Source organism: Manacus vitellinus, unplaced genomic scaffold, assembly GCF_001715985.3.
Source record: "Manacus vitellinus isolate BGI_N305 unplaced genomic scaffold, ASM171598v3 scaffold_29_pilon, whole genome shotgun sequence".
Classification (NCBI taxonomy): Eukaryota; Metazoa; Chordata; class Aves; order Passeriformes; family Pipridae; genus Manacus; species Manacus vitellinus.
The window spans coordinates 970,685-993,425 of record NW_021940207.1 but is presented as its reverse complement, the minus strand read 5'-3'; positions in this window follow the sequence as shown (position 1 = coordinate 993,425).

Below are 22,741 nucleotides of genomic sequence, written 5' to 3'. Positions count from 1 at the left end.
CATGTTGTGTAAAGGTACCTCTGCTCTGTTCATGCACACTTTTATTGGGCAGCCCGGATAACCACAATTTTAGGTCTTTTAATTTAATCTTCTACCACTAAAATCTACTGGAAAAGATTAGTGGCATGCTTTACATTCCATTCATGTGAAATCCAGAAAAGTCAAACAGCTTTGCCCATTTCTGGCAACAGGGAGAGAGTGCATGGGCAAGCCACACAGCAGTCTCACTGATGGCAGCACGGACTGTCACACTGGGAATCACCGAGGCCGGGTTTCAGGAGGAATCGGTTATAGCTGATATCACTTTTTGAAGTGTTCATCAATCTTCCAATGCAATATTTTTTACAGAACTACACTAAGAGCTTGGCACACACTAAGTACATGAGATGTTTCAGCCAGCTTTCTTTAACCAGAAATCTCTTTTCTGGTATTTATTATGTTTTGCTTGTGCTTTGCTGTATTAATCCTACCAAGAGCTGAAGATAAAATTTAAGGTTTGTTTCCACAGTTATTTGTACCTGTGCACTGGTGATCCATTTCCCATGACACAAGGTGCTTAATGTAAATTAGTGCAGAAAAGGAACCTACAATGCATTAGTTTGCATGACAGGGAAAAACGGATGATTTAAAATTTAGACAGGTTTGTGGTCTGCCCAATTTGAGTGGTTTTGCTCTGTACCATCATAAAGCCTGAAAATATTACACAGCTTGGGGGAAGCTATCCTCTGTGTAGTAATTGCAGTTCTATGCTTATTTTATGTTTACACATTATTGTCTGACTGCCCATTTAGAAGAAATAATTAGGACGTAGCTAATTACAAATAAGACAGATTTGTTCTTTCTGGCAAATTCCTTAATGCAACTGATTACCCTTGGCAGAAAAGCTACCATGGCACGAACCTCTTAAATAAAACCTGCACAATGACCTTTCCATCTGTCAAACTATCATAAATTAAGAGATCAGCAGCAAAGAGAACGAGGGCTCCAGGTTTGGTTCTCAAGTATGGATGGCATCTACAATTAATTTGACAGACAGGCTTATTTGCCTTCATTCACCATTTTGATCTTTCCTGCTAGTACAAGGAGACCCACAGGGGAACAAGTCTGATGGATGTATTCTGCTTTCAGCTGCACCTTCAGAGCATTGAACAGCTCCATTCAGTTGCACCAACATTCAACAAAAAGCAAATGTTACTCATTGGGTGCAGACAAATCTAGAGGGCTTTGAGGTATGTGACTGTGGTAGACGTATGAGAAATAAACATTCTATCTTTATGAAAGAAGAATATAAATTAATTCTGTCCAATTTCAGATATTATTGAACCAAGGCAGAGAAACCTGTGGGTACAAAAACTTAAGGGAACTGAAGTTTCTAGGACTATCGCCCCAACTGCAATAATTTATCACAGGCCTGAAATGAAAATTGACTATGAAAACTTGTTACAGTTGCAGATTTACCCAGCTGTATATTTAATTCAACAGCTTTTGGCCTTGAAGTATCAAATCTACTTTCTGAACTAATTGTGTTCATTCGCTTTTAATGTTTTTTTCCTTTTCCTGCCCTCTCTCTCTTACATGTGTCTTGCAGCAGGTATAAAGAAAAAAGACAGGGAAACCATCTATTGTGATCCATCACATCAGAAATATATTTGATGCCCTTAAGCAAAAAAGGTTCTTTTTCATAACAGAATCTACTGGTTCCTGGCTGAGCTTCAGAGTACACAGAGTACCTAGTCACTATTGTCACTATTGAAATTATAAATACAATTGTTTCAGAAAATGTCAATCTAAGATATTGGAATTTGAAACTAAACTCCTGCAGTTACATAACTTATTTAGAAATTCTGTCATTTTTATTCAGACACAGGCAATATTACAAAGATTTCAGTAAACAACTTTGTCTCAAAATGTGATTGCTTTGATAGTTACAGAGACTAGAATATGAGATTGGGTATTAGATAATAAGAAATCAAAGAAGCACATACCAGTATGAAAAGAGAAGTAGTCTGAGGGTAGAAGTTGTGTACTTGAGCATCATTCAAGTAGGTTGGTAGGGAAGGGTCCTAAGGGAAGGCACTGCCTCCTGTGGTTTGAGTCTGACTCAGTCTTTCCCTGTCGGTACAAGTTGACTCAAAGCAGAGTGTTGCATGCCAGCTTTGCCCACCCTCCTGCAGATGCTCCCAGCCCTGCCAGCGGGGTACCTCCCACAGCCACCAAGCACAGGGCTGTCAGTGTGATGGGCTGCAAAAGATGGCAGTTCTGATCCTGCTCAAAAACACACAGCTGAGAACTGGCAAACTGATCTGCAGCCTACAGAAAATCTCACACAGGGAAATATTCTCTCATTGGATGTGGCCTCTTGTTTGTACAGTTTTTAATCTAAATTACCTTATTTAAAGCATGAGATGGAAGGAAAGTGAATATTTTTCTCTGCTTACTCAGGTAGATAGGTAACACTTCAGAACCACATCATGGATAGTGCAGCAAGGTGTTTTTGTAACAATATAAAGAAAATTTATCTGTGCAAGTGTTATCAAGTCTCAGAGTCTTTGATCTCAATTTTCTTTCTTTGTCAGATGCATTTTATTCCACTGACTGAAATGGAGTTGATCTCAACTGGAGCGCCAACGATCAATTTTGAAGCAATAATGATCAAACCCATTAAGTACAGAATTCTCATTTATATTGTATTTCCTTTATATTTTCTTAGGGCCTCAGATTAAATAAGGCAAGTCAAACTATAATAGTTTCCTCATGTCAGAGGTTAAACACTGGTTTCCTCCTCTTCATTAAACTATTTGTTACTTACCCTTGTGTAGACCACTGAGCCCTTCATACCTGCAGCAGTTTCATAAATACAAATTATACTGCAGCATTTTCATCCTTATTTAGCCCTTTAAAACAGAAAATCTGCAAACTTGAGGAGAAACAGGGAGAAGAGAGAGTATATAGTAGAAAAGAGTTCCTAAGTAGAAAGCAGAAAGATAAAAATGGAACATGCACATAGCAAAAAGCAGAAAGCCAATCTTCAGATTCCGTGGGCAAATCCAAAGGAAATCGCTGTGATCCTCCAAACATCTCAAATTGGATATGTGTCAGAGCATTCCCACACAAGCCTTGTTCTCCTTTCTCAGTTCTGGTAAAATCATTCCAAAACCTCCAAGGTTATACATCTCCCTTCTCCAGCAACTTCCCCTGTTCTTCAGCCCAAGCCAAGAAGTGTGGCTGAGCCACATCTACCCTGCCCCTCCTGGCTTCTCCATCCAAATAAGCTGGTCACTGGGATACAGGAGAAGGACAGGGAAGCAAGAGAATCTGATCAGGTTGAACCCTGAGGTTCAGCAGCACTAGAGCTGCACCTCCTCCCAGCACCACAGCCAGTTGCACGGGGACTGCTCCCCGGTGCTGCCCCGAGTCCGAGGGGACAAAGTCCAGCAACATCAACAGAAACCATCCCTGAAGGTTCCAGCTGCATCGTGGTCTCTCCCAGGATGGGTAATGTGCCCAGGGGAACAACCTGTCAGTACAAGCCTGGCATGGCCTCACTGTGACCACCTTTTTTCTTCATGTACTCTGATCTGGGAGTGCTGTCAAGCTTGATTTCCCCACGTGAAATCCAGATGGGTTGGCTTGGCCATTGCTACACTTCCTTCTGCTTCCACACACTGACTCTCCATAGCATCTCTCCACACTGCAGAGCCACTTAATGCTGCAACAGCATTCCAAAGAATGTCAAGTGGAAAAAGTTCCAGTTATAATTTTAATTAACTTGTGTCTTCTGGGCCTTCAGGTGTTCACACTCTCATTGTTTTGAATAATACCATAAAGGCTTAATCCTTATTCAACTTATTTATTTTTAAATGAAAATACACTGTCTTTGAATCACCAGAGGTAAGTGGTTTTGTCTTCAACTAAAGAAATATTTGCCAGTCTTTTGAGATGACTTTGTTGTTTTTTAATATCAGTATAAAACCATGATCTCAGCAATGTCTCACAAGTTTCTTTATGAATTGAAAATAAAGCACTGTGCTGTTAAATACAGTATTGCAACTGAAAGTGCAGGTGAGCTAACCACAAAACAAAATAGTCCAGAGATGCTCAAGTAATTAATATGTACTGGAAATTATTGTAAAAATACTTATTTTACATTTATTAAAGGAAGAATACTCCTGGGCCATTCTTCTAGTTCTCTCCTAAAAACTATCTTTCCTTGTAAAAAAGTCTACCACAAATTCTTTTGAAAGGAAACGTCATTAACTTCAAAATTAAATGTAGAAATAAATATGGTACAACCCATTTATTCTCTAGAAGAAGCAGGAAAGGTCAGGACTATTCTGAGGAGCACCTTACTAGAATCTTAGCCTTACAGTTGCCTATTATAATTAAAGCCCAATTCTAAAGTATGGCACCAATCTATTTTTACAGATATAAGTATACAAATAACTCGCATTTTATTAATGTCTTGAGACAGATATTTCTATGCATGAAACAGAAACATGTTTCTAGAAATAAAGAAAAAAATGTGACAAAACAGTCCAGTTCATGTCTGATGGCAGAGAAGCAGATGTAATCACTTCCTCTAGAAAGCAACAATATTTCCAATGTAACTTAATGTGCTTTAGAGCCCTGTTGCAGCATGTTGGATAAATAACATCTTTGCTACTCTCCGCTGCAGAGACCAAGCACGGGAAGGATTATGGTTTTGCAGATCATAATTTACATGAGGTACTAAATTCCCTTCTGAATTACACTATTATAACATCACCAAGTGCATGTGTATGTTGGTGTCTTGGGCCTCCTCAGCTAAGCTGGCAATTTAGAAGAATGGGAATTTAGGATACAGTTTCAATACTATGAAATAGAGACGTCTGTGTTGATGCATACATTTCCAAAGCTGAAAGGACAAGACTTCAGTCTGCAGCTATAAATTATTCATAGCATATTCTGACACATTGGGGAAGAGACCTGAATATTCATATGCCACACAATAAAATCCCTATAAATTTGAGGAATGATGAAATTGTGGAAACTTTCCTAACTTTCATTATACAAACCTTATGGGACAAGCTGTGCCACAGCGGATTTCACTGATACAAGACATGCAATCAGAGGAATCTGTGGAAGACATGAGCCTTGAATCAGAGTTCCTATTTTTTGAAGCAATTTTTCCCAGAACAACTGGGGGTGCCAGCAATTTGGGAACTGTATTCTGAAATCATAGACACTCATAAAATATTACCCATCATATTGCACTCATTTGCTAATCAATTTGGAAGCTGTTTTCACAATTGGTCTGCATTCAATAAGGTAAACATCTGATCTGTGGTTCTCTGCTGCTGTAAATGTTCTTTAGCCATTTGTAACTGGACAAAATGAGTGTAAAGCATAACTATTCAAATTTGGTGGCAGGTTGCATCTCTTGTGCATTAATAAAATTGACTACTTAATGCCCTTGATGCTAGACAATGTAAGGGTCCAATGGTTGCCTCTCAATAAAACAAAATCACTATTTTTGCAACATTAGTCAGTTTTTTTAAAGAAGTATGCTACAGCACTGGCCAGGCTGTGGAAAATCAAGACTTCAGCATTCTTTTTACTTTTGAGAAATCCTTTGATTTAACCAATTAGTGTTCTTGTTACAAGCACATTCTTAATGGATGCTGTATATACACTTGTGCCATCTAGTTTGATGTCAAAGACTAAAAAGAAGTCCTCTGTCACTTTTCTCACCTTTTCCATACCCTTTCTATACAATGACCAAAAACTAATTGGCAGCTTTTAATCTTCCTGGTACATACTGCTATGATCTGCACACAAGAATTCAGGATGAATCCCAAATACAGAGATGCTGTGCTTTTGTGTTCTTTTTCAGGAGTCAAGTTGACCCCAAAACAGTTTTGACACAGGTAGAAGAACAAAAATCAAAACAGATGCAGCATTTAGAGGGCCCGGGTTGCTCTAAGGGTTCTTTACAAACTCTGTTCTGCCAAGTGTTAGTGGACAGGAGAGACAAAAATTCCACAGGGAATGAAATACCTGAGTAGTCCTGAATAAGTTAAGCATGGTAATCATTTGCCCTCAGACAACTATTTACAGTCTTTATGCATCGAGCTCCTCATTGATACAGAGAAGTAAAATTACCTCTATTTAAACTTGATAAACTAAGGCAGAAAAGACTAAAGCCAGTCTAAATCTAAGAGTTTGGGAGTGATGACACCATGTCTTTGACAGTAACAGCAGCATGAAGCATTTCTGTTGCTTTTTCCTTCCCATCACAGCCTACCCATCCCTTATTTGTGCCGCTTGTCCTTAACTAAGTGCCAAGATCAGAGCTAGATGTCCTAATAACATTTGTCAGATATTCATGAATATGGCTAACGATTTGCAGCAATTTTGCTACATATATTGATGTCTTTGAATGCAGAGCCAGAGTTACAAATGTCAGACACAAAACCTGAACTAAGTCAGGAGATCTCCGCTGTATCTGACACTGATCATACATGTTGTGTGAATGTCATATACTTTGTGTGAGCTGTGACTCTTTCATGTAGCTTTAAACAGCTTTAGACTGATGCTAAACCATCCTTTTATTTCTGTGAGAAATAAGTAGGATTCATGAATCTGCTTTAGGGTGAAATGAACTATGTCCTAAACGTCAGCACCTGTACTAGTTCAGTCTGTACTGGGAGTACATATATCAAGGATCACTGTCTCAGGTAAATACACTCACTTCCTTGTTTTTGAAACTCATGCAGAACAGATTTTAACTTTGTTCACGAATATGAAATAAAGTTTAAAAAACCCAAAAGCCCACATCAAAAAGCCATGTGCAGTGTTTGTAACACTGATTTCTCATTACTGCACATGTAATTCCCACTGACACGAGCAGTAATGTGGTATTTCAGTCTGGTGCACTGGATATTAAGTTGCTAAGGGAGCGGAAGCACATGGTCTTCCTGGACCAGCCTCAGGTAGATTTCAATTACTCTCTGCTCTTTCAAAACGACAGTTTCTGATCTCTGATTTCCACTGGTTACTAAGCTACTTGAAACAAGCACATTGTACACGGGTAAACAGTTATTGTAGACGTCTGGGTCACCAGACAGATTGTAATATAACCTGCCTTTAGTGACAACACACACTGTGTTCCTCACATACACATCTACTGTCTGCAGCAGCTCAGCCTCATTTAGGTATTCTGATATTCAGCTTCAGAAATGCATGATAGGATGTGGATGTTGTTCTGGTGAAAAAAATCCATCTTAAAAATCTGCAGTGTAGAAAAGTTCCTGGAAAGCTTGGAGCTTTTCAACATTTCTTAAGATTCCCATCCTTTCCTGGACATCTCTCTTTGCTTCAGGGTATGTGGTTAAGAAATGCATGTGGGGCACTCCTCAGGAGGAAGTTACAGAGGACAAAATGTCTCTCTGAGGACAAGGGAAGATGCATAAAATAGAGAAGTTCCTGACTTGCATTTTTAAGCAGGCAGACTGACTAATTACATACATCCATGCCCATTTCATGGTCCTTAAGCCAGGAGCAATCTTTCTGCCTAGACCCCTGAACTGCAGCACACACTCAGCCACAGAGATCCTGTAATAGGCATAAAAGAGGGAAAGCATGAAAAATCAGTTCATGTTCCAATCAGTTCTGTACAGATGCAGCAAGAGGAAATACAGACTGACAAACAGAGCGAAAGCACTAAGCAGTTTCTCCTTATGTAACACATCCTCCCTACAAGTCTGTAGAGAAATATAACCTTTTAATTGCTGCAAAGGCTGTAATGATACTCACAACTTGTTTACAAAATACTGATCCCTTTTTAATCATTCTGTATTTCTCCTGTGTTGTACTGCATATTAAAATGTTGTAGCCCTTCTAAAATAGATCTTGCTTATGTAACATCAGGGACATGTGAAGCGAACATGAAACAGAGCTTTGACTCTACAGCAGTTCACACCAAGAAGTATCTCTATGATTCCTCCATGGCTGCAAGCAACACTATCTTCACTGAAATTTTTTTTTCCAATTAATTATCAAAGTTCAGTATATTCAGTCTTAATAAAAGTGCATAATGCGCTGCTCCAAAGGACCCAGCACATACCTTAGCCTAGAATATTGTCAGCAAATAGCTCATTTCTTAAGACCATCACTATACAGTTCACTTTACCTGGTTCTTAATTTTGAGATCTGAAAAAGGCTCACTTTCTGTAACAAACTGCTAACATTCATTAGACTCATGTTACTGAACTGTGACTGGACTTGACACACTGAGTACCTCTCAAGCTGGAGGCCTGAGCTGGGATGTGACACCTCTGAGGCATTAGGACTGGGTCGTAGGAAATGCTGAAGAGGTTAAGAGGGTCACAGTTGCAATGGACATAATTTTTGTAAGGAAGACTAATATACAGGCTCCAGTGGCAAAATTTAGGGTATTGGGCAGGAAACTGAAGATAAGGAATCTCCACTGTAGGAGTTCCTGAAATGCTCCCAGCACCTCACATGGGGACAAACATGGAAACAAAATGTCTGTGTAGAGATGAGAAAATGATGTGAAAACAGGCATTTCAGATTCAATGAGGGAGTTTACACAGGATGAATTTGGCATCACCTAAACAAGATGGGAACCTTACTACTGGCAACAGAAAGCTTTAGAGTCCTACAGAAAGCTGGATCAAAAAAACACATTGGGCTGTTCCACCTTCTGGGATGAAGTCATGGGAACACTGCATCATTCAATATGGCATAGAAAACATTTGGCAAAAAATTAACAGAAATGTACAAAGACTAGAATATCCAGCTTTAAAGAAAAACAGGGATATAAAATGCACCAGAGAAACTTATAGGAGAGATTTAGATACTGTATTAAACTATAAAGGAAAATCAAGTAGACAAAACATTTGCACTGTACATTAAAGAAAACTCTTTTCCAGTTAAGAGTGAAAAGTTAACCATGACACACAGTAAGGCAGAATCCCTGTGGATTTAAATTCCATGATCAAATGGGCAAAGTACAGCACTAAGCCTGTATTACTATTCACCTAACCACAGTGGTGATGGACTGTAACATGCTGAAGGGCTAAGAGAGCACTTTTTAAATGTAGAACATGTTGATGATAGATATGATGTCAAGACTAAATGTTTTGATATCACTGACAACTGCTTCATTGATCAGCTCCTCACAATTTGCTGTAAGAAAAGTAATTTCTGCTTTCATTCTGTATAGAACTTGCTTGTAATGTCCTTGTAGGATCACAGGAATTAAACAGGCAAACTACTCCACCAAGAAAGAAAAACCATGCACCACTGCCCATGCAATCAAGGAGCTCTCAGCCTGTCAAACCTCTCTGTGTCCAAGCCAGGAGAGATTGTCTATCAAAGAGGAATTCAAAAGCCTTCTGAAAACAAAGCAACAAGTTTATTGTCCCATATATATATATATATATATATAATTATATAAAATCAGTTCTTTGAATTTGTTAGCATTTCAGATTATTTCTTCCATGCATAAAGAGAGAAGCCACAGAATCCAGACACACATCCTCCTCCCATAAAATTGAGATGCATCACATCAAAAGCACAGCTTCTAAGAATGATAATTTTGCATAAAAGAAACAATAAACTGCACTGTGGGGCACATTTGCCTGCTAAAACTGACAAAAAGCTATAGGATGTCAGCAGAGGGCTTAACTGATTGCCTAACCAATTCAAGATATGTTAGCTTTTTGCACTGAAAACATATTATATTTTATAGAACTGAATGTTCCTTTATACATACAGCATGCCCAGACACAAAGAGACAAAACACAAATACAAATTTTTATTTCAGGGTGTGGTGCAGCTAATTTGAACTTGTTCTTGGTAATGCTCCAAAAGCTAATACACTTTCAAATTAGGCTCTTGAGGTTTGATCATGCTCTCATTAGAGGCATTAACAAAACTCTCAGTAATTTTACCAAGAGCCAGGATTTGGTCCTTAGGAAGATAAGAAAACTTAATATTAAGTGCTGCAATCTTCTTAAAAGATATTGTCACTGTTCATTGGTTTTCAGAACTAGCATCTCATAAGCAGTTGGATCATTTGTTATGATAAGAAGTTCTACTGATGCCTCCAGCTTTTCTGAGTTTCTTTTTACTTTATATTCTTGTCTGATAGAACGATAAATGCTCAATGAACAAGGCAGTTCTAAAGTAATTTTCTTTCATTTTAATTTACAGGTTTTTGTAAGATTGCAGTGGCTGTGTGTAATTTCTAAAAACACAATAATTTGCATACATTAAGAAGGTATGTTTGTGCAGTATGTCATTACTTCTGTCTGCTGCATAGCTTTTCTATATGAAAAGAGATTTCTATTCAGAATTATGAAAAATAACGTCTATAAATACTGTAGAGAAAATAAATTAATTACACTTGGCAATTATTTCTTTTCTTGAAACATTAATCAATGGATCTTGTTCAGAACCTGTCTAATTCTCAACCTAAGTGAAGAACTGCTGGAGCCAGAAAATATGTCATAAATTGTAGTTCCATTTAACTGACAAGAAAATTAAGAATTGGAACATTTAAGAGACTTGCTGCATTTTTTCAAATTTTGTCTGCTTTCAGAAAAATTCAGGCTTTTTAAAAGTCTTCAAACCTCAAATCTCAAACAGAGCTACTGAGTATTGAACAGTGTTAAAGTCCTGCCAATGTCAAGTCTCCTGGTGCATGTTCTGGATTCTATGTGAACCTAGTTTGTGCATATTCACTTGCATGATAAAATAATGAAGTAAATTGCATTTATTTAAGGACTGATTACACCAAATACATGGTTGAAGGTAGATCAGAACTTTAGAAGGGAACAGTAATTATACTCTCATAAAAAGAAAGATGTTGATTGCCTGGAAGTTACCCCTTTTTAACCTGAGTGATAAAAATTGTTCACAATTTTGCAAATTAAATCTCTCTAATGACTTATAAAATGAACTTTCTTTCACAGTTCCACTGGAAATTTCTTGCCTGACCTACATCTCAAGTTGTTATTTACTTTGTTTCATGGCTGCACCAGACTGACAACTCACAGTAATCCTGCAAGTCAAGAATTGCAGTTGATTTCTTCTTCTTTCTGTCATTTTCAAATAACTACTTTCTGGCTTTAATCATATATGTTTGTCCTTAAATATGGGAATCATTAAATTAGGTTCTCTAGCTTATGATTTCTCATGCCTCTTGTCTTGAAAGATGATTCTATAAACCCATGTAACTCAAGGCCTTAGTCAATCTCTAACAGAGGTGATTAGGAGGGGACTTGCCTTGATCAAGGTATTCCATAATTAGCTGCAGAAATGTTCCTTGGCCTCTCTGGTAAAGCATCTAGTACAGCATTGTCAGAGTCACGATGCTGGATTAACATTGACAACAATAACATTTGCACTTGCTGGAGTCTCCTGCTCATGACACAGGCTGGTTTGAATTTGTATTCTTCTGCAGAAACAAGCAAACACTGAGGTAGATTAGAAAACAGACTTGCTCTTGGAATATTAATCATTTAAAGTAACATCTTTGTTATTGTGTTAGTCAAATCCTTCACCAAGCAAAGGACTATGAAAGCTAATGCAATTTCCATGTGACCCAGACTTTGTCCTTCCAGATTTTGTTTAGTTCAGAATTATTATACAATTAATTATATTTACTTACTATCACTTTTCATCTGTGTTCCCTTGTGTTTCCTTACAAGATCCTATTTTTCACTCTGGTTCATCTCTAATTCTATTTCCTGACTTTCAGGCTTGAACTCTTCTTTTATTTCTCACTGTTCTATTTGCTTGAAATGACAGATCTACCACTTAGATTTGATTTTGTACTTATCATATCACAGAATCTTCCCATTAATTACATTCACTCTTCTGCAATTTTAATGTTTTTCTGGTTTGAACTATTGTCTAACTTTTAGTTACTTAACAAAACTTTCTACTTTACATTCACACCTTCTAGTATTTGCTTTTAGAAAGAGTCTCTGCACCACTGTACATCTTAGGGTAATGTATATAAAGCCTTCAAGGCTTGACATTTCAGAAACCTCAGGGATACATTTCTTTCCACTTCCCTTGCTCACCTTCAAAGGAACCCCCCAAAAGGGAGATTTGCTGTATTATGCAATGTAAAATTAGATCAGCTAAAACTATTTGCTTTAACCTTCATTAATTTAACATCTAGTTCATACCTGATCTCTTTGCCCCTGCACTGTAAGAAGCAGAGTAATATAAGAATCCTAGTAAACTCTCACATATTTAAGTTTTTTGGTCTTTTGGCTAGAACAGTCCCGAAGTCACTTACCATTTTTATTTCATCTGCCTTGTCCCCCCTGTTTTTCACTATTCATTTCTTTAACAGGTGAATTATCACCAATTATCACCAAGCTGGAGACTGGGCAATTGCACTAGAGCCATGTGCCCATATGGACTTACCCCTTTGCAGCAAAAAATCAGAAAAATGGGCAAAAAGGACAGCCAATCAGCTCTTCACCAAACTCAAACGTGCTTTCTGCCTGGAACATGCAAATAGCTATTTTAGGTACAGCTCTGGGGCTGTAAGGTATAAAGAGCAAGCTTGTCTATGTCTGAAATAGCTGTCATAAGTGCTTCTTGCTCATCAAGCTTTCTCCCACCAGCACATCCAGACAGCTCCCTGCAACTTTCCTACAGTCCAAGGCAACCTTCTGTTGAAGTTTTTAGGGTCTCTCCTGCCAGTTTTCCCCAACAGTGAGAAGAGCAGTGGTACATGTCTAAGATAAAATAGGAAAGTCAGTAGTAGCTGAGGACTGACTTTCAAATCAACCCCTTTCAAGGCTGTGTGACACTGCTCATCTCCAACAGTGACCATCACACGCTCAATAAAACTGTGCTCCAGCACCCTCCTGTCAGACAGCAGCAGCTGCTGAGGGTCTTGCACATTCTGAGTGTTCCCAGCTTTATGTGGGAGACAGTGAAATATCTAAATATCTCCCATAATCAAATATTTCAAACTCAGATGCAAAATTCATGCTCTGGAATATTAAAGATAATCTGATGGAAAAGTACCTGACTCCTCTCTAAAATGCTACATTGCTAAAAGAATGTGGAACACCATTTCCTAGTTCTCTGTTGGTAGATGACCTCTATATCACTTCTTTCACACTGCTCCATTAGTCAGCTCTGCTTTTTCTGGTTCTAACCCTACACAAAGAATTCTGCAGACTCCTGCTAATTGTTGCAAAAAATTTTACAGCACTAAGAATTATTTCTGGATCACTGCAGTTGCCTGTCACTATGAGTAAAGCCATTACCTGGAAGTACTTTTCATGGAACAAAGCAGTTATCTACCATTAGTATGGTCTTGTGTGAGGATAGAAATATAGTGAATTTGCTGGCAATATTCTTAAAGCTGTTGTTTTAAAACTTCCATAAGGAACTTTTACAGGAAAAGGAACATCACCCCACTGTTACATGCCTTCAAAATCATCAGGTGCTATGGGGCATCTGCAGTATGGATCACTTTGGGGGTACCAAACAATTACAGGGAAATGCTGCTGACATATCCTTCTGTTAAGATTTAATAGGATAGATTTGCCTACAAATAATGTGCTAAAATTTGTCACAGAAAATATAATAATTTCCGATGCCAATCACTCTCTTTTCTCTCCTTTACCCTTTCTCTCCTCTTTTAATGGATAGATAGATAGATAGATTGATAAACACCCAGAGATAACATCTTGCTATACATGGAACACATGAGTCACCAGACTTTGAAGGTAAATATGAAGTACCAGTGGGATGCAGCCAAATAATAAAACCAAAAAGTTTCTTTGTGGTGGAGAAAATGATAACTAAAAAGATGCTCATGGAGATCACTTGAGATAAGTAACACAGATAGATTTTACTGACAAAGAGCTAAATTCATCCTGTTAAGAGTTGGTATGTTACTCTTCCAAAAAACAGGTAAATAAAAAATGGAGACACAAGAGTGGCACATGAAAGCCTAGCACAGTGGTGTCTCTGGAGCTCTGTGCCTCCTGAGATCACTCAGAGGCTGGAACTCAGAGCTAGACTTGGAAAAGCAAGCTAGATTTACTATAATAAATAGATTATCTAAGCAATAAATAATTTTTTATCATGACATTACTATAATATGATCCTGAAAATATGTATTATATTCAAGCAAGAGAAGAACAAAGTGGTTAATGTGACTACTTAAAGAAGTAAGTAGTGTATTTGGCATTGAGGATCAGGCCTGTCCTTAGGTTATATGAAATACTTACAGGACATGAGCCTCTGAATTTCATTTTTAAGTGGTAATAAAAGATGTCAGTTCTACAGGGATCTCTGGTCTTTGTGAAGTAATAAATAATAAGTATACATGGCACATGTATAAAAGCATGTGGAACGCATGGTGCCAATACATCTCTCAAAAACATTGGCTTAGCTGACGTTAGTTCTTCAGATTTTTATCTGAAATTATACAGCTGTATTAGGAAGGAATAACTCACATGTTGCCTTTTGTCCTAAGAAAGCACTGTGAAAATTAACTTGTAGATTATACACAGGAATCATGACTGGAGCTTCATAGCTTGACAGCTCACTATAACAGCTCAACAGGCTAGAGCAGAAATGAAGGATAAGTATGGGAGCCAACAGGAGTGCTGAATGCTTGGGAAGGAGCTGGAATTACAGTGGGCAGAACATAATTGTTTAAACTGGAATTTAGACAAGACAGCAGAGCCAACATGCCAGTAATGTAAGAAAACTGAGGTCCAGGTCCAGTAGATATTTTGATCACTATTAACTCACCTCACAGTTCTCGTACAGTGATAACACAATCTGTTACCATGAAAAGAATTGTGAAGCTTTAATTGAACACATTAAAGTCTCTCTATCCATCACTGGAGCAAAGGCTTCAATAGTGTACAGTCTGAGTGCATTTTCTGAATCCTTAATGGAAACACCAATCAGTTTTTGAACCAAAGTTTGCATAAACAGTGCTTAAGCAGCAGTTTCCTTGCTCTGATTTATGACAAGACACCCAGACTGGAACATCAGTATTCCAGAATCAGCTGCTGGAAGGATTTTCAGCACATCAGAAAGAGATACCCCGTGTGTCACAAGGAGCAGATACACACTAGTCAAGGTATCTTTAGCAAAAGGAAACAGCAAACAAGCATTAATGCAAATTCAGATGGAAATCACTCCATATTTCAGAGAGAGGCAAGAGATTTGAGAGCTTACAGTGTAGAGAGAGAAAGACAGGACCCAAACTTATCTCCAAAGTGTCTCCATCTATGCATTTGGTTACAGAGCAGAGCAGGATGACACGCAGTAATCCAAATAAAGTGAGTAAAAGGGGAATGCATTAAAAAATTAGGCTGTTGTCTCCTCCTTGGACTTACCAAGTAGTTTTTCTGCCAAAGTACGAATTCTCTACATGCCCTCCAGCTTCCAGACATCAGCAACATTTTTGCTCTTAATCAGCCAGACACTTCCCGAGTTAATTCTTTTGTCACAAACTTGTCTAACTAAATCTCCCAGCACAGGCTGCATCTTCCTCTCTGTCTCATGAAACAGGGATCTCACACACTCCCTATGTTCTCCCTTGTATCTAAGCAAACTCATATATCTGCTACACATGATGTCTTAATCACTAGTACTTTCTCAAGAAAAGTTTCAACATCTGCTGTATCTTAATTATAGCATCTCAAGGGACACCGGCTGATTTCCACATTAGTTAGCAAAGCCTTTCTTATTAGGAATTCTTTGGAGGCCAGATTATTCATCTTAACAATGCCACAACACAGCAGGTGAAATACTCTGATGCAGCAAAGCAGTACAAGACCTACTTGCCTTCCAGCCCTTCATGTAGGATTTACTTGTTAAACCCACACCAAAGGAGGTAAATACCTCTCTCCAAAAAGATGAATTCCAACTTGAAAGACATGGAGTTTTTCCAAAAAGAGCAGGCCTTTGTCAGGTATAAATTATCATAACACTGTTGTCATGGAGCTATGAGAATTTATCCCTGCTGAGGATCTGCTCCAGGATTCTCCAGCTTTTATTGCTGTGTGTGTATTGTTGTAGTGAAAGGTTGTCTGTCATCATGAAAGCAAGCATAACACAATGATTTGTTTGTATTTATAACTCCATGATTTTATATCTGTTAGTCATTGGGGTTTTTTTCCTAATCACATCTGCTCTTGTTACTTTCTGAATCTGAAATCCCCCATTAAGATGAGTTGTCAGTAACAGCTTTTTATCAGAGTTCATAACTCTCTGCTGGCTCTGGGACACGTGCAGCTGATGACACGCACACAGCTCTGCCCCAGATTACAACTGAGAAAACAGCAATAGGGAGGCTGTGCTAGTGACAATTTTAAAGAGAAATAGTGCTAGGAAAGATTAGATGATATAGGTTCCTGGTCCTTAGTTTACCTGACCAGATAACATCCCTGACAAAAGAAGTGGTTTTTTTTGAAAATTATGAAAATCCATCATTACCAAGAATCAAGTGTTCACTTTAAAAGGGAACAAAAAGTGAATAATGAAAACTTGTAACAACAGTCCTTTGAAGCTTTATTTTTATTCTTTATTCAGTTGCACAACTCCACAGAATCTCTTTTATATAGTTATTTGAAATGAGCAGGCTTATTTTTTGGAATGAGATTTGCAAAAGCACCAAGAGATCTCTAAGTACAAATCCTATGTCTTTCTCTGAGTCTTGTGTTATTGTATCACTCATGTTTACTTTGAAAATGAGCTCTTCCTACTCCAGTGGGATTTTTTTCTGTTATTGACAACCAGGACAGAGTTAGTAAAACTGGCCCAAGGTCAAAGTAAAAATATTTCCCCTGCACTGGAATCTTGTATTACCATGTAGGTATGAAAGAAATCCTAAAATAAAACTGGTTTACGTGACACTGACAAAGTAGAAGGCAACTTTCAAAGAATCAGTTTATCAAAAGGCAGACTTTAGAGCCCAATAGTGCACTTCAATCACTTGTTTCAAAGGTATGAAAACAGAGACAGTTCTCACATAGGCCTAAGATGTAATTGATTATTCTTGCCCTACCTCAGCCTGTTAAATTGATGATTCCTGCTGATGCACATTCTTTAAAGAACATTAAAACACAGAGTGAAATTTTCATTCTGTCTGTGCCAGTGAATCTCAGTCAAGTTTTGTCTGTTACCATCTACACAGTCCAAAATATTAAGATAGATACTATTTTATTAGTAACTGAAGGAAAGATAAAATGCCTTTTCCCCCCACTGTGTAGTCAAAATTAATATTTCTGTTATGAAAATGCTTAGAACCATTAAATCACGAGCCTGAAACACAGAATACTTGGGAATAACAGAAAATCCAAAAGGAAAACTGCAGCAGAATTTGTTTGTGGCAGATTAGTCTGACACACTGAGTCTGACATTTAAAAACTCTTGCTATTTAAAAGTTAGTATTAATCCCGTCTTGCCATTTTTGTAAGAGCAGAAGAAAAGATGAGCTGATGCTGATATATTAACATAACTCATGACCCTGCAGTTTTTCCTTTGGCAGGTGTCCATCACAGCTCCCTCCACCAGCCTGTGTGGAATCAAATCAGGGTCTGTTCTCTTATCAACCAGGTGATGTACACACTTCTCTGCATGGCTGCCTTCCTTGCTGCAAAATGCTGTAAAATACAGAGTTCCTTGTGCTGGCTCTCCACATGACTCTACATCAAACATAAAGAATACCAAATGACTTAAGGAGTGACATGGAATCGCTCAGGAACTGGCCCAGCTGGATTGAAAAATTTCAGAGCAAGGACATAAAGATTTGGCCTACTGAGCTGCTGGGACAGACACATGTTCAGGATCCCAGCAAGTCAGGTCTCAGGAGAGTCTTTTCTTATATGCTCCCTTGTCAGGGACATATTTTCTATGTGTCATCAAACAATTCCACAATTCCTGATCTGTGTGACAGGAACTTTTTAACCAACATATATATTTCAGTTAAAAAAAAAAAATATAAAAAAAAAATTCACCATTAGTTAAAAATATTCTTACGGGTTGAAAATGAGCATGAATTACGAAAATCAGCATCTGAGAAATGAACTTCTCACTCAGCAGAAAATGTAATGACTTGGGAGCCAGTGCAGCATAGGAAGGCCAAAAACTCTAATGAAAAAAGCTTTGATGGCTCCAAGGGAACTGAGGAAAGCACATTCTCCATCTGATATAAGGGGTGTGTGGGAGATTAGCCCTGGCTTCCCACAAGAACCCTCCTGCAGTGACATCAGCTATCTAGAGGAAAGGGACTGAGATTCAGGTTGGCCACATGTAGGATTTCCACACTGCTGCACTCACACAACACAAAGTACAGCTTGAGAACTCTTTCTGGACAAGGTGCACAGCTGGTGAAAAAAAGTCCCTTTAACCTCCCACACTGAGTATGAAAGCAGGATTCTCTCTGACACACACACGTGTAAAGAAATATATATTTAAGACATTCTGACCTTTCTCTTATTTTGTAGGAAGCTGTTTGGTGTAAATGATTACATCATAGCTTGGGAACCAGTAAGAGCAGGTACTATCCTGTCAGAATCCCACTGGCTAGTCTTGAGTAATCAGTTTAGAGATGGCAAAACCAAAACTTACACTGATTAATACTTTGTTCCAATAACACTACTACAGGTCCAATCTAAATCAATTCCTATTGGAAGCAAAATATATTATTCAGGAAAAAATAAAACTCAAGGAATCTTGGTTTTAAAAACCAGACAGAGAACCCACAACAATCCTTTAAAAAAAATTCAACAGTTTATCACCATTATTAAAAAATGTGCAGCTAGAGTCTACCTTTGCTTAACTTCCAACTTGACACCATTTTACTTCTTTATAACTGCTATGTCAATGTTTTCCAGCTTCATACTCTGTGCCTTATATAGATACAGGCTGAGACAAATTACCATTGCTTAAATTAAATAGGTTCAAGTCCTTGAGTACCATGCTGCACAGAATGTCCAATTCATTAATCATTTTCTAAGCCTTCACCAACTCTTTATTCCTTTTTGAAATATGAATCTGGATCTTCACATGAATTCAGCTATTTGGGAAGTTATCACATCACTACTGACACAGGAGTAGCATAACTTCATGATTCCTGTTTGAAGTTTCTCTTTAGTCCATCTTCATGCCTTTGGCCACTGTATGACAGTGAAACCTCACTCTAATTCCACCAGTTATCTATCATGATTTCCCAAACACTTTTTAGTCATTATTTCTGATGAGACAGTCATTCATCCTACAAAAGTAAGCTAAATTATTTAGAATCCTAGAATATCCTGAGTTGGAAGGGACCCACAGGGATTATCAAAGTCTAGCTCCTTGTCCTGCACAAGACAGCCCTGTATATACATATATATATATAAAAAACCCAAACCAAAAAACCACCACCACCAAAAAAAAAAGAAAAAAAACAAAAACCAACCACCAATCAAACAAAAAAAGCAACCAAAAAAACCCCAAACAAACTAACAAAAAATCCCAACCCAAATATACGTATATGTTATATTGGTTTACCTTCAGTTTTACTGAAGTGTATATGATTTATGAGTCATTTCATGCACTAAATTTATTGCCAAAATCCCAAGCTTTATTCCACCTACCATTAATTATTTTTTTTAATAATTTTCCACTTATTAAAAGAAATAGGCAACAGAGCATGACCCAACAATCCCTAAGGGAGCCTATTAGATAACAGTTCCCACTTTGCATATTAAGACTACCAGATAAGCGGTTTTAGGTCTTTTTAATGTGTTGCCCAGTTGAATTTGCATTATTCTCATTTCTTAATCAAGGGTTGTGTGGTACCATGACAAATGCCCTGAGAAAGTCCATTACATCAGCACTACAACATTCATTGACCAAACCTCATATATCATAGGAAAGCTATTGAGTTAGTCAGACAAGATATATTTTCCATAAACCAATGAGAACTCCATAAATTACATTATTCCTGATTATTACTTTACTAATAATGTCCCATATCAGTCTTCCATATTTTGTCAGGGATTGGCACCAGTCTGAAAGGCCTATAATTACGAAGCCATCCCATTTAAAATTCTGGCACAGTATTTGCATTCCCAGTGCTGTGTCAATTAATAAAAAACAACATTAACAGTCCAGAGACATTCTTAAGCGGTTCCTTGAATACTCCCTGATGAACGTTATTGGAACTGCTCATCATTAAATGTCTTAACTTGAACAGTAGCTGTTTAACAACCTCCATAGTTAGTGATGAAATTTCCCTATCCTTATCTCTAACTCCACAAAATGCCAATAATAGCCCTTACTCTCAAAATGCTTCAAGATCAGTAGTTTAAGGACAATTTATAAGAGCTAGGTATTTGAGTTTTTTAAGTCTTCTGTGTTACAGTACCTCTCCAGTGATTAAGAATATTCCTACTTCAATAAAAATCCTTCTTTCCTTTATATTGAACAGGATCTGAGGTATAAAGCATTCTTATATCTTTTTCATTCTGCTTACCCAGAATTTATATGACATCATTAAACCTTCTGCTGCCAGGAAGTCCCCATGTGGAGTCACTCTAAATAGATGCTTTCCTGAATCCAGTAATTTCTCAAGGTTTATCAAGTACAACAAACAGTGAAGTAGTTAATATGGTAAGAGAACTATGTGTCATTCTATATTACCAGGAATCACAAGTGGATAAAATCTAATTAAGGGGCCAAATTTTCACTTTGAGATTTGTAGAGCATTTTTGTACTCAAGAGAAAATCCTTTCAGATCTTCCTTTTGTTTGAGGTCTAGTGTGTTTTTGGTATTAGTACAGCACAAACGTTTTTATCAGTACTAAACCATTAAACCAGACTTTCATGAACTTCACAAGCAAGCATTCTATATAAGCAATTTTACCTAATTTAAGGTCCGTTGATGTGTTTACATCTCACTCACTAATGTAATGCCAATGCAGTGCAAATACAGCAAAGCTTTAAATCAAAGCCAGGGATAGAGACTGTTGCCCATCTGGCCTCAGACATCAGGAGTTTGGAGTAGGTAAATGCCTGTGTACTTCTGCAGCTTCTAAAACATGTTTTGGAAGCCCCAGTGAGATACGTGTAGTTAAAATATTAGTGGTATCTGAAAAAAACTAGATTTGGATTACCTAAGGTGATCAGCTGTGATCAGAAGTATAACAGACCTAACACCAGGGATGGGAAAACACAGGCTTGAAAGTATTAAGGCAAGTTAGTTGTTTTCAGAATACTACACCTGATCAAATTCACCCTCAGATAATATAAGCATAGATTGAAACAATCTCAGAAACATTAAACAGAACTTGTAAACAGGTACAAACTCAGTGCTCAGCATTAAAAATAGGGAAAAGAAGAGCTAGAAAACTTACTTCTCATTACAGCAGAAACACTAAAACAAATAAACAATTCCAATATCTAGAAGAAAATAAAGGCAGGAGTAATCAGCAATGCAGACTGATTTTTCTGTACAATAGTGTCACAGGCATAACAGGCAGGCAAAACAGAGTAGATATTTCAAATAAGAACTTTACCATATTGTCATATAGAGTTGGGGGAAACATGGTCTGGAAATCTCAGATGGTTGCTTAGCTCTACTCAGAAAAAATTTATTGATGATTCACTGTCAAACTAGAGGGTTTTCCTAAGTGACATATAATTCAGTATTTTGATTAATGATTTGGCTAAAGTAATAGAAAGCATATTTGTTAAATTTGCAGAGAACATCAAGCTAGAAAAGCTTAAGAGAATAAGACGGGTGTGCTCAGAATTTAAAAACATGTAGATAAAGTGGAGAAAGGGTTTTGAATAAGCAGGATACAAGTCAATAAACACAGTGTCAAAAGTCCACAATTAGGTAGGACTAATCAACTACAAAAAAACTACACAGTGGCTAAATAAATGATTAAGGAATATCATCAAAGGTAACAGGATCACAAGCTTAATATGACTCAACAATATCATGGTGTTGCCATGGGGGGATATAGAAACAGAAATACTGGGTGTAATACACACAAAGAATTTCTTCTGGTCTACTCTGCAAGAGCAGACGAGAGCACTTCTCCAGTTTGGGACATTGCTAAAGCAAACTGGTCTAAGGGAAGTAATAAGAAAGATAATCCTTTATAAGGCATTTTTGTGTGAAGAACAGTGTTAGAACAGATCAAAACCAGCTTCTTTGCAAAGGAAACCTCTTCTGCTAGGAAACTAACTGTATGGCTGGGCAAACAACAGTTACTATGGTGCTAAGAAACACAACCACATGGGATAAAGGCAGGACAGATCAACTAAAAGGCCATTTCCTGTTATGATCTGATGTGGATGATATGTTAATGCATAACCATGATTGCAGCCTCCCTCAGAGAGGATGCATATTGCAGCATCAGCTGTGGCTGAGCTGGGAAGTGGGAAAATGAGCTCAGTACAAGCCCACTCAGAGCTCACCTTTCCCAAGGAAGTTACAATTTCAGCACAAGTACTTGCTTCAGATATGGGCATCAATGGCACAGACTAAGTACTAACTAAAACACAAGAAGTTTCACCTCGACATGAGAAAGATCTTCTTTACATGGAGGGTATCAGAGCACTGGAACATCTGCCCAGGGAGGGCGTGGAGTCTCCCTCTCTGGAGACATTCCAATATGTTGGAATATCTGGATATGTTCCTGTGTCACCTGCTCCAGGTGATCCTTTCGTGGCAGGG